Source organism: Hibiscus syriacus, unplaced genomic scaffold (genome assembly GCF_006381635.1).
Source record: "Hibiscus syriacus cultivar Baekdansim isolate YM2019G1 unplaced genomic scaffold, ASM638163v2 tig00110646_pilon, whole genome shotgun sequence".
NCBI classification, from domain to species: Eukaryota; Viridiplantae; Streptophyta; class Magnoliopsida; order Malvales; family Malvaceae; genus Hibiscus; species Hibiscus syriacus.
In genome coordinates, this window is record NW_024062810.1 from 481,611 (window position 1) to 496,188 (window position 14,578).

At 38.0% G+C, this 14,578-nt stretch overlaps 3 pseudogenes; 1 reads left to right on the forward strand and 2 right to left on the reverse strand.

Annotated features, from left to right (window-relative positions):
• Nucleotides 1-3,172, forward strand: LOC120137012 (annotated as a pseudogene).
• Nucleotides 3,173-3,480: 308 nt separating this feature from the next.
• Nucleotides 3,481-6,201, reverse strand: LOC120137011 (annotated as a pseudogene).
• Nucleotides 6,202-6,683: 482 nt separating this feature from the next.
• LOC120136998 lies at nt 6,684-8,120 on the reverse strand (annotated as a pseudogene).
• Between the last annotated feature and the right edge of the window lie 6,458 nt (nt 8,121-14,578).

Sequence of the window (14,578 nt, forward strand, 5' to 3'; positions counted from 1 at the left end):
TAAAAATATTTTCAAAGAAAAAATCTTTAATCCTTTTAATCTGAGTTTTACCCAGAATCAGGGGTGATTTTCTTCTACCGATCCCTGGGTTTTGAGCTGAATCCTCTCTCGTTTCATCTTCTTAAATTCAAGAATGCCGAAATTGAGACATTCTTGGTTGCAGGCGAAGAAGCTGTCGACCGTAGCGCTTGTATTATCCATGTTGTTTATGTTAACGGTAGTTTTATTGATGCTTTTAGGACTAGGGATTTTCTCTCTTCCTATAAACAGTGATGATTCTCCGCCTACTGACCTTACTTCTTATAGACGCATGGCTTCTGAAAGGTAATTGTGTCCTGATGGTTTGATTTCTAAGCATTGCTCTTTTTTATGAATATTTATTTTGATGCAGAGGAAAAGGCTTGGGGAAAAGAGGGCAACAGTGCACTGAAATCCTTTCTTGGGAGCCTAGAGCTTTCATTTATCATAACTTCTTGGTTAGTTTATAGTCTATTCTTATCCTTGTTTGTAATCTATATTTATTACAGAAATGTATCAAGGTTTCTTGCGTCCTTGAGATCTTTTGGTTAGTATAAATTAATTTGAAATTGCAAATCTGATCTCATCGTCAATTGTATACGACCATGCTAGAAAATTCTGCTATTAATGTGAATTAAGAAGAGTATTAGTTGTTCCTTGGAACTACAATGTAATGATGTATTCGATGAGTCAAATAACATACATGAAGGGAATTTTATTATTGCTGCATACATGTATATTGGAATTGAGATCTTTCTCTTTGTTAGTAATAAATAATCATGAATGTGGTAATAAAATTATTTTCTACTACTTTTTTCATTGGGTTGTTGTTTTGAATTTTTACTCGTTTCAACAGTCCAAGGAAGAATGTGAATACCTAATCAGTCTTGCTAATCCTCACATGGCAAAGTCCACTGTTGTTGATAGCAAAACAGGGAAAAGTAAAGATAGCAGGTTTGTTTCCTATCCCAACATCTTCTTGTAGTTATAAATGCTAAGATATGATATTAAGGTATCAAACTGCTCTTTGTTTTGGATTGGGGGGAGGGGATAAATTAAGATATTGAATTTTTCTCCTGTTTATGTTTTATTTTGAATTTGGAAGTTATAATGCTATATCTTATTTGAGGAGGCCTTTTGTTGGAAGACCAATTATGTGATAAACTCTGAACCTAATCTTACATTGACTTGTATTGTTCACAGGGTGCGTACAAGTTCGGGTATGTTTCTGAGAAGAGGGCAAGATAAAATCATTAGGGACATAGGAAAAAGGATAGCTGATTATACTTTCATTCCTGTAGGTATGAGATTCTAATACCAAGTGAAACCTTCTGTAAGTAGTTTACTCTGTAATCAGTAACTAAACCTTTTTATACAAAAATCTGTTGAGGATGTCCTTTTTTTTCTTCCTTTATCTGCAAGCGCTTAATTATGACTAATTTTAAACTTGAGTGGTGACCATGTGCAAATGGAATATTAGTACCTGTTTCTCTATAGCATATTATTACAGCTAATGGTGGCCAGATTACACTTTTTGTTATGTGTTTCTTTCTTTTTGCAGTTAAGTGGATTGCTATCCTTTCTTTTGTCGTTTATTTTTTTTTCTCTTTAATATGTCTAAGCTAACTTTGTAATACACAGCATGGAGAAGGCCTTCAAGTTCTCCACTATGAGGTTGGACAGAAATATGGTGCACACTTCGATTACTAACTTGATGAGTTCAACACTAAAAGTGGAGGCCAGCGGATGGTTACTGTGCTTATGTATTTGTAATTTCTATAATTTTATCTGTTCATGTCTATGATGCATTCCACATCCAATCAAGTTTCACAGAACCACTTTCCTCATTTCACCTTTCTATATTTGAAAAATAGTAGGATTTGGCCTCTCTTACCTTACTTCTTGCCACTCATGCAGGTTAGATGTTGAAGAAGGAGGTGAGACAATATTTCCAGCAGCCAAGGGAAATGTTAGTGCTGTGCCTTGGTGGAATGAATTGTCTGAATGTGGTAAGAAGCCAAAGATGGGAGATGCATTGCTGTTCTGGAGCATTAGGCCTAATGCCACACTAGATCCTTCAAGTTTGCATGGTCTGCTACAATCCCTTTTTGTACCATTTTTTTTTGGCTTTTTATCTTCAATTGTGGTTCAAGAATAATTAAGCAGTTTTGCATTTCCATAGAAAAAAATTGATTTGTTACCATGTGTTCAGAAACTATTTTTTTGTTTTATCTTATATCAACTTTTAGTTATCTACTTTTAAAAAGAATAAATGCGTTTATCTGTGTTTCTTGTGGCTGATGCCAGGTGGGTGCCCAGTGATTTCGGGGAACAAATGGTCCTCAACAAAGTGGATTCATGTTGAAGAATACAAGGTTTGAGCTGCTGTATAGAGGTACCTGTGTACGCTAACATAGTTAGTTTCACTGGAAATCACTGCTTTAGTTGGACCGGGTGAGCTGAAAATTTCAAATTCCCATATAATTTAGATATTTTCTTTGTATTTTCTATTGATAATCTGTTTTCATCCCCCTTAAATTTTAAGTTTACCCCCTAGCATAAAATCATGTATCCATCCCTAAGTGTACACCATGAAAAAGTTTACAAATGAACATTTTTGGGCACTAGTAACCTGCATATGCTAAGGGTCAAGGATCATTCTCAAATTTCAAACATTAATTACAGAAGTTTATTAGCTCAACTGTTAGATAGCTTTTTCAATGAATCAGACATGCGTGGGTATTAATACCTTGTATATGCGAAGGTTCAAGGTGAGTTGTTGGTTTTTTGAGGGTGTAGATTGAAATGAAATTATGGCATGCAATACTACAACATGGTGAAACATAGTAGGTTTGGCTTGGTTACTTTTTGGTAGTAAGCTGGGTTTTAAGGGATGTTCTTATTTATCTCCGTAGACATTGTGGCTAAGAACCAAGTAAATAGGAAATATGCGGATTCAATGCTGTTTTTTGTTGACAGGATGACGGGGTACATCGGTACATGTTATAACCGTGCAGTGCTGAGGAAGTGTGATTGAAGCAACCCCTTTAGACTCAGGTCCATTATTCTCTTTTTGACGGTACATGGTATATCTTGACCTAATTCTTAGGTTGAGAAGATTGTTCTCGTATACTCTGCTGTAAACTATCGGGTTAGGAGAATGTGATTCATACGTTTTAGGTCCATTAACACACTGTGTGGAGCTATTGCAGGTCTCATGGTTTTAAAATCAGAAGTACGTACTAAAGTTCCCATCTATTTTGTTGTTAACACACTGTTTGGCCCATGGTTCATAAAACAGAAACAAACTGGATAGACAAAACTTCACCTACTTTTATTTAAATTGTGATAAATTACGAGTGATAACGTATAAGCCACTCAATGTTCAACAATGCAACTCTCATTGGAACTCAACTCAGCTAAGTATGAGATGTTAATCGTACAGACGTTTTTATTCTACTCCTGGTGCAACCTAACCGTTCGTAGGTTCTGTCTGTGCAAAAAAAAAAATGTAGCCTCGATGTTCTTGATGATGGATGACAAAGCAAGTACCGGTTGCAAAGTAAATCTGATTATTCCTTAGAAATAGGCTGCATATCAGACATTTAATACTCGTAAGGCAAGCTTTCGCCTTGCTAATAATAATATTATGATGCTAGACGACAAAAGATTTGCTTTCACGTAAAAGAAAACAAACAAATTAACTACTTTTTTTTTTAAATAGTCTGGATTAATTAAAGTAGTATATGTTCAAATATTTTTTTAGTTTATTGACAATACGCATATTCTGCAAATATATGCTTAAACCTGAGAATAACATATTTTTTCATCTCTGATGTTACTCAATGGGTTCTATAACTGGGTTTAAATATAAATGGGTGCTTGGACACTTTTTCTCAAGTAAATCTAAACTAGATATCTCTCAAGTTAGTACCTAAAGAATTTTTTGTTTCCAAGTTGGTACCAAACTTTAATTCCTTCAACTATTTTGGTAACATAAGATCTTATGTTGACCCCATAAAAAAGTACCAAAATAATGGAAAAAATTAAAATTCAGGTATCAACTTGAGAGAAAAAAAAATCTTAAACCTAATTAAGGTGCCAAATGTACACACAAGGCAAACTTTTGCCATCTTCAATCATATTCGCAGCTCTACTGCATTAAGCATACCTAGTATTAGCACACACCACGTCATGCAGAAAAGATGGATCCAATGATACGACTAAGTGGCATTTGGATTTTTATGCAGGTAAAGTCGAACATATTTTGAAATGGTTCCTGATAAATTAGATTCTCAACCAGAAATTTTACCTTCTCAATGCCAATTCTTTGAAGACTACTCAATATTTCCCTAAAATCTGGAGGTGGTGGGCAGGAAAACTGCATCTTCACGCCTGAGTGTGGATGTTCAAAACTACAAACAAATAAGTAAAAGCAGATATCACTTTCTGATGATTATGAAACAGCAGCAAAACAATAAGTTAGGTTTTATCCCCTAACCCGAGGACTAAAGCATGAAGGTACGGCCTCTCCAATCTAGAAATCAGCCGTGAAGGTTCATCGTTATACTTAGGGGGGGTCCTCGGGCGAAGCAGTGACAAGGCCATGTTCTTTGTCCCTCCGTACAAGTCATCACCCAACAAGGGAATTCCTATGTACTTTTCATGTGCACGAATCTATTTCACAATCATAAAGAGAAACAAATTACGAACATGTGTGAAAAGTACACTGATCTGATATCTTGTAAGAACAAAATTATATGAGTTTTTGTTTAAGCGGATATAAGCATTCGATAGTTGATACTTTCCATATAAAGAACTTTTCAAATCATGTGCAGATCGGTACCTGATGAGTACGTCCAGTTTCCAATCTCCACTGAACCAGTGCAGAACCACCACCGGCTAGTACTTCAATTACTTTATATCTGATAAAAGGGAACCACGCTTATCTTTCTTCAGTAGCTATTGATCTGTCAAGATAGAACAACGTAATGAGAATTATAAATCACCTACTAGCAGCATGACGGGCTTGTCCACGATGACTTAACCCTGGCACAGCAACCATCCGTATGCGATTATTTGAATCATGACCAATGGGAACATCCACACGCCCGGCAGAAGCTGAAGGCACTCCACAAGTAAGACTAATGTACACTCTCTGGATTGTATGTTGCTTAAACTGTTCCGACAAATGGGCATGTGAATGTTCATCCTGCCATACAACCATAACATGAAAAAAGTTTGTGATTTTTGAAACTTGGAGCGGCAAAATAGAAAGGAAAAAAAGACTAACCTTCGCAACAACAAGCAATCCACTGGTGCCTTTATCCAGTCTATGTACAATCACTGGCCGAACAGAAGATGCTGCTTCACTTGTGCCACTATAAAAAGCTTCTTCGTCATCAGACACATCCTGTGTGTCTGAAAGTGAAAGAACTTCCTTTTCGGACAATGCTAATGTGGGTAAACTACAATGGTGAAGAATTCCATTCACTAATGTCCCGTTAGCATTGCCGGGTGCTGGATGAACGACCTCAACCAAACAAAGCAGTGTGCCAATGTCAGAATTTTACAGTCTAAATTGAAATTGCAATAACATTTTTTTTTCAAAGCTTAAATTCAATTACCATATGTGGAGGTTTATTAACAACAAGACATGGTCGTCCTCGAAAACTATATCCAATGGGATATCTTCTGGCTCTGCTTTCAATGGCTGCAAATCCGAAATCACGCAATTAACCTTATCTCCAGCTCTCAAGCTATACGAGACCTAATTACAAACTTAAAAAGGTTAAATTCAGAATTGTCCAAATGTAATAGCAAACGTTAAAAATGAGTCACCTTATCGACGACGCGGCCATTGACTGTTACAAGGCCAGATTTTATACTGGACTGAACTCGAGCTCTGCTGATGCCTTGAATTCGAGAAGAGATCCAAGAATCGAGCCGAAGCTTGCCTAGATTGGTCTCATAAACGGTTTCTTCAAGTTGAACGCCAGCATAGCTGGTTCTAATCGGTTCTTCATGTTTGGCGGCGGAATTTGAACACGAAACGGAGGCGCGTCTAAGGATTCTGGAGAAAGTAAATGGAAGAAATTTTGGGTTTCCAAAGAAGAGGAAAGAAGGGGGGATCTGAAGGGCTTTGGTCGAAGGAAAGGGACAATAAGAGTAGAGGGATACCATTCTGCCTCTCAGGCCCAACCCAAATAAAGAACCGGGTTCAGAGGGATATCGTTCAAAGCTTAATTTGACTACGATTGAAACAATTACTGGTTTAAATACGTAAAAGTTCCTGGGTTATTTTCAAATCTTTTTTATATTTAATTTATGAGAGAAATCATATTATTTCTACTTAAAAACCTGAAAATAAAATAAATTCTTAAAAAGAATTGAATTTAAGATAGATAAAGAAATTACATATATATAATTGTTAGACGAAAGCAAACTTTAGCATTGTGAGAAAGGAAAACAATCTCTCAATTCTGAAATTGACATTTCTCCGTAGTTGACACGGGGGACGGAGGAAAACCCTCCTTTCTTCTTTTATTTACATAATTTTGTTGAGAAATTCGAGGTGCCATTTTTATTTACACGCAGAGGTAGAGTCCATGATGTGGTGATTGGTGTTGATCTAAAATCCCCCAAGTTCCACAAGCTGTAAGCACTTCGCTTTCACATACTATCACCGTCTTGAGTTCCCCTTTTCATCATGGCTACAAACTCCTCATAATTGATCCTCCCATCCTACACATTCATTTATCCGACACCATTGACAAAGCAACAAAAAGAATTCATCAACGAACAACAACACACTTACCTTATCGGTATCGACATCCTCAATGACTTCATCTATGGTAGCCTCATCTCCCATTCCATACTGGGTCATAGCTTGCCTCAACTCATCTCTCGTGATAAACCTGAATGGAAAAATAAAATGATTTATACGCTAGTTTCCTGTTCATTTTGAATCATCGGTAGAGTGGCTTGAAATACACTAACCCACTGCTATCCTTGTCAAAGAACTGGAAAGACTTGCGTATGTTATCTTCCCTCTCTAGCTTATGTCGATGCATTGTAGTTGTGACGAATTCTATGTAATCGATGCTTCCATTCTTGTCCACATCAGCCTGATACAATGAAGTTCATAACATTCAGAGAGTTGGCAGTTGTCAAGCTTTGTTTCACCAAGTAAATAAGGCGTACAGCATCCATAAGCTGCTTTATTTCTGGTTCGGTTAGCTTAGATCCTAATCGAGCTAATCCGACCTTAGTTCTTCAGGTGTTATCGTACCACTTCCGTCGGTGTCGATGTTGTTGAACATCTGTTTTAAGCTCTTGATCTCTTCTTCGGAGGATAGGTTTTCTGCTATCACCTTCCGGTGATTAAAATTTCAGATGAGTTAATATAATTGAAGAAAGAAATAACATCACCATATACATGTACACCAGAAGCATTTGATGGTACCTTCAAAGCATGTTTGTTTAGCTTATTCATTACTCTAAACTGCTTCAACCTGCGAATAACAGCACAATCAATAGGTTTATCTGATGCATCGCCACCCTCCTTCATCCATGGATGTTCTGGTTCAAACACACAAAATCGAAAACGTTAATGGCACACGCATTATCCAACTATGTTTTGCATTAAGAACAAATGCGATACACAAAGCAGACGACCCAATTCTCCTTCTTTATCTAGGGCTTGTGCAGCTGTAATTCGTTTCTTAGGATCCCTTGCTAGTATCTTCCTGATGAGGTCTTTTGCAGCATCATATATAGATGGCCATGGCTGGCTTTCTAAGTCGAGATTACCTTCCGAAACTGCTTTAAAGATTTCTTTCTCAGTCTCTGCAACAAAAGACTAATTCATTAACAGATGAAAAGATATCAGAACCAAATGCAAATTTAATTGAAGTTTTACGTAAACTGGACTCCATACCACCCCAAAATGGAGGCACTCCACTAAGAAGAATTTACAAAATGACTCCAGCACTCCACACATCTATTTCTTTGCCATATCTCCGCTGTAAAACCTCCGGTGCAACGTAATATGCACTTCCAACAAGGTCCCTATACATTCTACCTGACAAAGTAACTAGCATTTAAGTAATTGCGAAAAAAGTGTTGAGCAAAGAGATCAATATATACACACATATACTATCAGGTCCATCATACGTTTCATTTTCATAATTGAACTTGACCCGGAATTGTGTCACTTTTTAGATGAAATTCTGATGGTTCAATGGCAATAACCTCCTAGTAAAGACCGACTCCAGTTTACATAGAAATCTGAGGCGATTGTCCCGAAAAATCATATTTTTCTTAATATATACGTGTCAGATACCCTTTCAGAAAATATTACGGATCTAACACCTTTTGCAGAAAGACGCAACACATGCACTGCGACTTATACTGATGTGGCGTCATGTGGGATAAGGCGCGGCACATGCACCGCACCTTAAGCCACTTGTAAAGATTGGGTGCTAGTGTACTAGTTTTTTTTAAAATAGTACCTAATATGAAATTAATTTCTGTTAGAGTGATTTTTGTTTAAAAACATCAATTTTTTAATTTATTTTTTGTGTGTGCAAAAAAATTTCTACATTAAAATCTTTAAATCTTCTTTTGTAAATTATTTTATAACTCGATAAATTTTAATTTTTGCATGAAATTACTAAATAAGTATAATCTAGTTTAGGAAAACTTTGAGGGTAAGTAATTTAAAATATGAATAATTTTATAAAAGTTTTATAACTAGTATTTCTTTTTACAAAATGATGATGATAATAAGAAATATTTCATAATTTAAAAAATTATAAATTTCATATATTTTTGAAAAATTTATTGACTTTTAAAATTAATTATTTAAAATATAAAAATATTAAAATAACCTCACCATTATTCTTTCTAATATTACCTATATATTTAAAATATTCTTTCTGATATTAATTTTAAAAAATATAAAATAAATATTAAATTTTAATTTTATTAAAAATGAATAAACATTATTAATTGTTGTTGAAAAATAATAATTAATGAATAATAATTCATCTGATCCATCGATTGTAATTAAACATTTATTTTAATATATTTTTTATATTTTTAAACAATTAATTTTAAAAATCAATAAATTTTTCAAAAATATATGAAATTTATAATTTTTTAAATTATAAAACAGAGGAATGGGTTTTGTTTGAGTGGATGGTTGAAACAACATCTAGAGTAGTTTTGATGCCTTATTAAATGTTATTTAGATGCTTTGCTTTGGCCGAGTATCATTCCCTCGACCTTTCTTTTTGTATCAGTGTTTTGCTTCAGTTTTTTGTGAAAGAGAGGAAAATAAATAAAATGTAACGGGAAGATGAATAGGTAGGCGGGCATCAAGGAAAAGTGTTTGGTTTGGGTGTTAAAACTCGACCAATCTTACGCATTTCATACTTTAGTCATACCCTCAGAACCTTCAAACCCAAATTATCAGAATATCAAAGTTAAGGTCTGACGGGTCGTGCGGCCTTAAACGCTTCTGGGTCTTCTTTGCAACTAAGTAAACCTTACCCAAGCCTAGTGAGCATACAAACTCACAAAGGTTGGAACCAATCCCTCAAGGCTTCTAGGATTGAGGAACCTTTAATAACAACGTGACTACTCCAAGCCACCAAGGTTGGACTATTGTGTGGAAGTGCAAACACAAGTGTGGCTACTCCTGGCCACCAAGATAGGCAACAATACAAAGAAACTTGGGAACAAAGAACACTGAAACTAGAGTAAATGCCTCAAAGATTTTATTACTATCTCCCAAGATAATGAATGAATGGATGAATACAAATGATGAGGAGATGTTCTCTATTTATAGTTGAGCTCCCTATCAATTAATGGCCTAGATTGTTTTACATCAATGGCTAAGATTTACCTAATTAATACAAAATCCCCTAAATCAATGAATTACAACTCAATCATATCTAATTACATCCATTAGTATGATTCTTTCCTTGGATAGGTGTTCACACCGGATATGGTAAGATACTCCCACAATATCTTCTTGATTTGTTGTCTCTTGCCATATTTACCGAGCTCTTGCGATCATCTTAGGATTTGATGCCACTTTTCTTTTCTGCACGGCCAGTGTGAACGGGCTCTACATTATTCTCCAAATGATGGGCCAAGTCTGGTGATCTTGGCAAGCCCGATATTCCATCTTAAACCTCTTTGTCGAACACTTGCACCAATGTCTCGGACCTAAAGGTCACGACTGGTGACATTTTCCCTCATCGAACATAGCGACACCCTCGTCGCTGCCCTCGACGATCTTGGGCAACATTATCTTGGATACTTCTTAATGCCTTGGCTTGTTGCGGTCCTCTCATACGAATTGTTTGCCTTGGCTTCTGCCGCATGTAACTTCACGATCCCTCGCACCATATTTCACATCAACTTAGTTACCTTTTGACGCCTCCACTTGCTTACGTTCTCCCCCATAAGAACTCGACCTCCCCATAAAGGTTGTTCTTGCTTCGGCTCTTTCCACCAAGTGATGAAATGGGCTAACATGCCCACAAGTACATCTCTTTCATAGAAACCTTTTTATACAAGTCTTGATTTATCTCGTCTTGGACCCTCCTGGCCCTACGGCAAAATCTTGGATCCCCTCTAAACTTTATTTCCTTCGCGCAAAAGGTTATGTCTTACTCGACCTATGCTCACTAAAGATAACAAATCAAACTCGAAAAAACACTATAATAGTGTTGAGATGTACATTACCCTCTGATTTTGTGGTATTTACTCAAAAATGTGTCAACCCTTCTTACTCTATGAAGTCTGACACTCCTTGCATCGAACCTTTATCATTGGAGTTCTTTGCGTCATCATGCATCGACACTTTCTCACGGCATAGTCTGATGCCTCTTCTTGCATCTTACCTTCCAACACGAAGGTTGGAGCTCACTTCCCACCTTGCAAATGGGTAGTTTCTCCAATGGTTGCCTTATCCCTCAAAGTCTTGGCCCCCTTTGACTCTTGTCTATTAGTCTTTGAAGGATTGTTCTTCACTTGAACACCCTCAGTAAGCACCTCCTTTAACCCTTCTCTTATGATGGTCTCTACACGAACATGCTCGGCAAACTCCTTGGACATGGACAACGCTTCCTGCACTTGGCTCCCACTTGCCTTGGCAGAAACAAACCTTATTGAGCCAAGTCTCAATGCCTCTTCAATCCTGGGTTTGTCATCTTCTCTGGACAACTCGATCCTGAGCTCATCCATCACATTGGATGACTCGGCTCCAGTTGTTTGCTCAACTTTTACCTTCGACTTAACATCTTTGACACTTAAAATTGTGCCAAGTCTACACATATCTTCCCCAGATTCACCATCTGGTTCATCATTGAGTGGGCTTTCTCTACCACTCGAGGAACAATATTCCTCACCCTTTGACTTGCCTTTATCACATATTCCCTCGTCACTACCCTCGACTTTCGGCTTTGCTTTGGAAGTCTTGTTCTTCTTGAATCCAAATTCTTTGATGGGCTCAACGGTTGTCAAGGCTTTAGATAACTCCTTAACTTCCTTTCGCTCCAACACTTTCTTCGCCCATGGCTTCAATCTGAACATAAAGGTGAAGAACCCATCTTTCTCAGTCAAACTCGGGACTTTGAGCATGAGTTTTCTGAATCGGCTCACATACTCCTTAAGTGTCCCTTTATGCCTAAGACGCTTTAACTTAGACCATACCTCCATCCTGGCATACTGTGAATGAACTTGTTCACTTTGCACCCTCGGCTTGACGACTTTATCTTTCACTATCGCACCGGGTCTCTTCCTGTGCTCGACTGCTTTGACACATGCAGTCTCGTCACGTCTCATTCTTGGATTGACTATTTAAGAACTTATAGTCGCACCATGCTTTCCCTTTGATTCGACTACTTTGGAACATGTAGCCTAACCAAGTCCTTCTCCTGACTTGATTGATTGGATACTCGCAATTACATAGGTATTTCTTATGGGTTCAGCTGCCTTAACATCCATAGTCGTACCTTGTCTTGTTCCTTGCTTGACTGTATTGACCCCCTCAATCGGACCAAGTCTTTTCTCTGGCTTGATAGCTTTAACACTTGCAACCACGCTAATTCTCGCTACTTCCCCTTTTCCCATCATCTTCATGATGGTTTCAAGGCGACGCTTCTCGGGATATCCTCTAATCAAATGAGGACTATCACAGAAGTAACACTTCAATTTTTCCTTGCTCTCATTTTTCACACCAGACTTAACCTTGCCATTCTTTCCCGATGGCTTTCTTTAGCTACGAATAGTCGATGGCTCACCTTGGCCATTCGAAGAGCTTCCTTTACCATTTCCCTGCTGCACATTTTCCTTGTCTCCCCCACTATTGCCACTATCATTGGGCATGGGATTAGACGACATAACGCTAGTTGGCTTGTCTCCCGCAAGCTCGGTCAGCTTTCCGGCTACAACTATAGCCTCCAAAAGTCTATGGGCATCACTTTCCTCTCCCCCGAGCATCACCCATGGTCTAAGTCCTTCTAAGAAGGTGTTGAGCACACTCCATTCACTCATTACTCCCTTACATATGAGCAACTCCTTCTTGAGATCATCCACCTCACTTCTCAAAGCCATCACCTCTACTTCATGGGCATTACTTCCTCGAACCATCTCTAACTCGTTGAGAACTCGGTGCGTCTTGTCCTTGAACTTGTCCACCATGGACTCCAATTTATCAAGGTGAGACTCTATAACACCCTGGGTCTCCTTGGCCTCTTTATTGGTTTTTTCAAGCGACCCTCTTTTCCCACAAAGTTGAGATATACTCCAACTTGATGAGCCTCTCCGTGTGGAAAGTCAAACATTCCATCAAATAAGCCCATTTCTTGTCTATTTTTAGTTTCTCTTCTTGTTCCTTATCAAGACTCTCCTCGTCTTCATGAGTGAATGTACTGTCTCGCTCGAACATGCCTTGAGCTCCACCATTGAGCCTCTCTACCTCGAGATCTAGCTCCTCATGGTGTACTTTCCTTGTCCCAAAGATTTCTTGTGAACTCATCATGGTATCCCCATGCTTGGACACCGACGATGCTCACGATCCCATCAGACGTTTTTCTTGTTTCCTACTATGACACTCTTTGCCTTTGCATGCAGAAACTCTTTTTCTCTTGTGCCCCATCTCAATTAACTTTGACATGAACTAGTTCAATTTACCATTGACTAGCTCGAGCACAAATTCTTGCCAACTTAACTTCCAAAGTAAATTGATAGTACAATAAGTAAATCAAACTTACCAGATTTTACACCTTCCACTAAACACGGACGAAACGATCATTGTCTGCCCATAACGATTCACTCTGATACCACTTATCACGCTCTCAGAACCTTCAAGCCTAAACTTTCAGAATATCAGAGTTAAGGTCCGACGGGTCGTTCGACCTTAGATGCTTTGAGCTCCACCATTGAGTTTCTCTACCTCGAGATCTAACTCCTCCTGGTGTGTTTTCCCCGTCCCAAAGATTTCTTACTCATCCCCATGCTTGGACACCGACAATGCTCACGGGCCCATCAGACTCTTTTCTTGTTTCCCACCATGGCACTCTTTGCCTTTGCGTATATAAACTCATTTTCTCTTGTGCCCCATCTCAATTAACTTTGCCACAAACTAGTTCAATTTACCCTTGACTAGCTCGAGCGTAAATCCTTGCCAACTTAACTTCCAAAGTAAATTGACAGTAAAGTAAGTAAATCAAACTTACCCGATTTTACATCTTCCACTAAACACGAACGAATCGATTGTTGTCTGCCCACAACGATTCACTCTGATACCACTTGTCACGCCCTCAGAACCTTCAAGCACAAACTGTTGAATATCAGAGTTAAGGTCTGATGGGTCGTGCGACCTTAGATGCTTCTTGACGCTTCTGGGTCTTCTTCGCGACTAAGTAAGCCTTACCCAAGCCTGTTGAGCATGTAAACTCACAATGGTTGGAACCAAGCCCTTAATGCTTCTAGGATTGCGGAAGCTTTAATAACACCGTGGCTATTCCAAGCCACCAAATTTGGACTATTGTGTGGAAGTGCAAACACAAGTGTGGCTACTCCTTGCCACCAAGATAGAAAACAACACAAAGAAACTTGGGAACAAAAAATATTGAAAGTAGAGTAAATGCCTCAAAGATTTTATTACTCTCTCCCAAGAGAATGGATGAATGAATGGATGAATACAAATGAGGAGGAGAGACTCTCTATTTATAGTCGAACTCCCTCTCAATCAATGGCCTAGATCGTTTTACATCAACGACTAAGATTTGCCCAATTAATTCAAATCCCCTAAATTAAGGAATTAGAACCCAATCCCATCTAATTACATCCATTAGTAGGATTCTTTCCTTGGATAAGTGTTCACACAGGATATGGTAAGATTCTCCCACAATATCTTCCTAATTTGTTGTCTCTTGCCATATTTACCGAGCTCTTGTGACCATCTTCGAATTTGATGCCACTTTTCTTTTTTGCACAACTAGTGTGAACGGGTTCCACAACATTCTCCAAGTGATGGGCC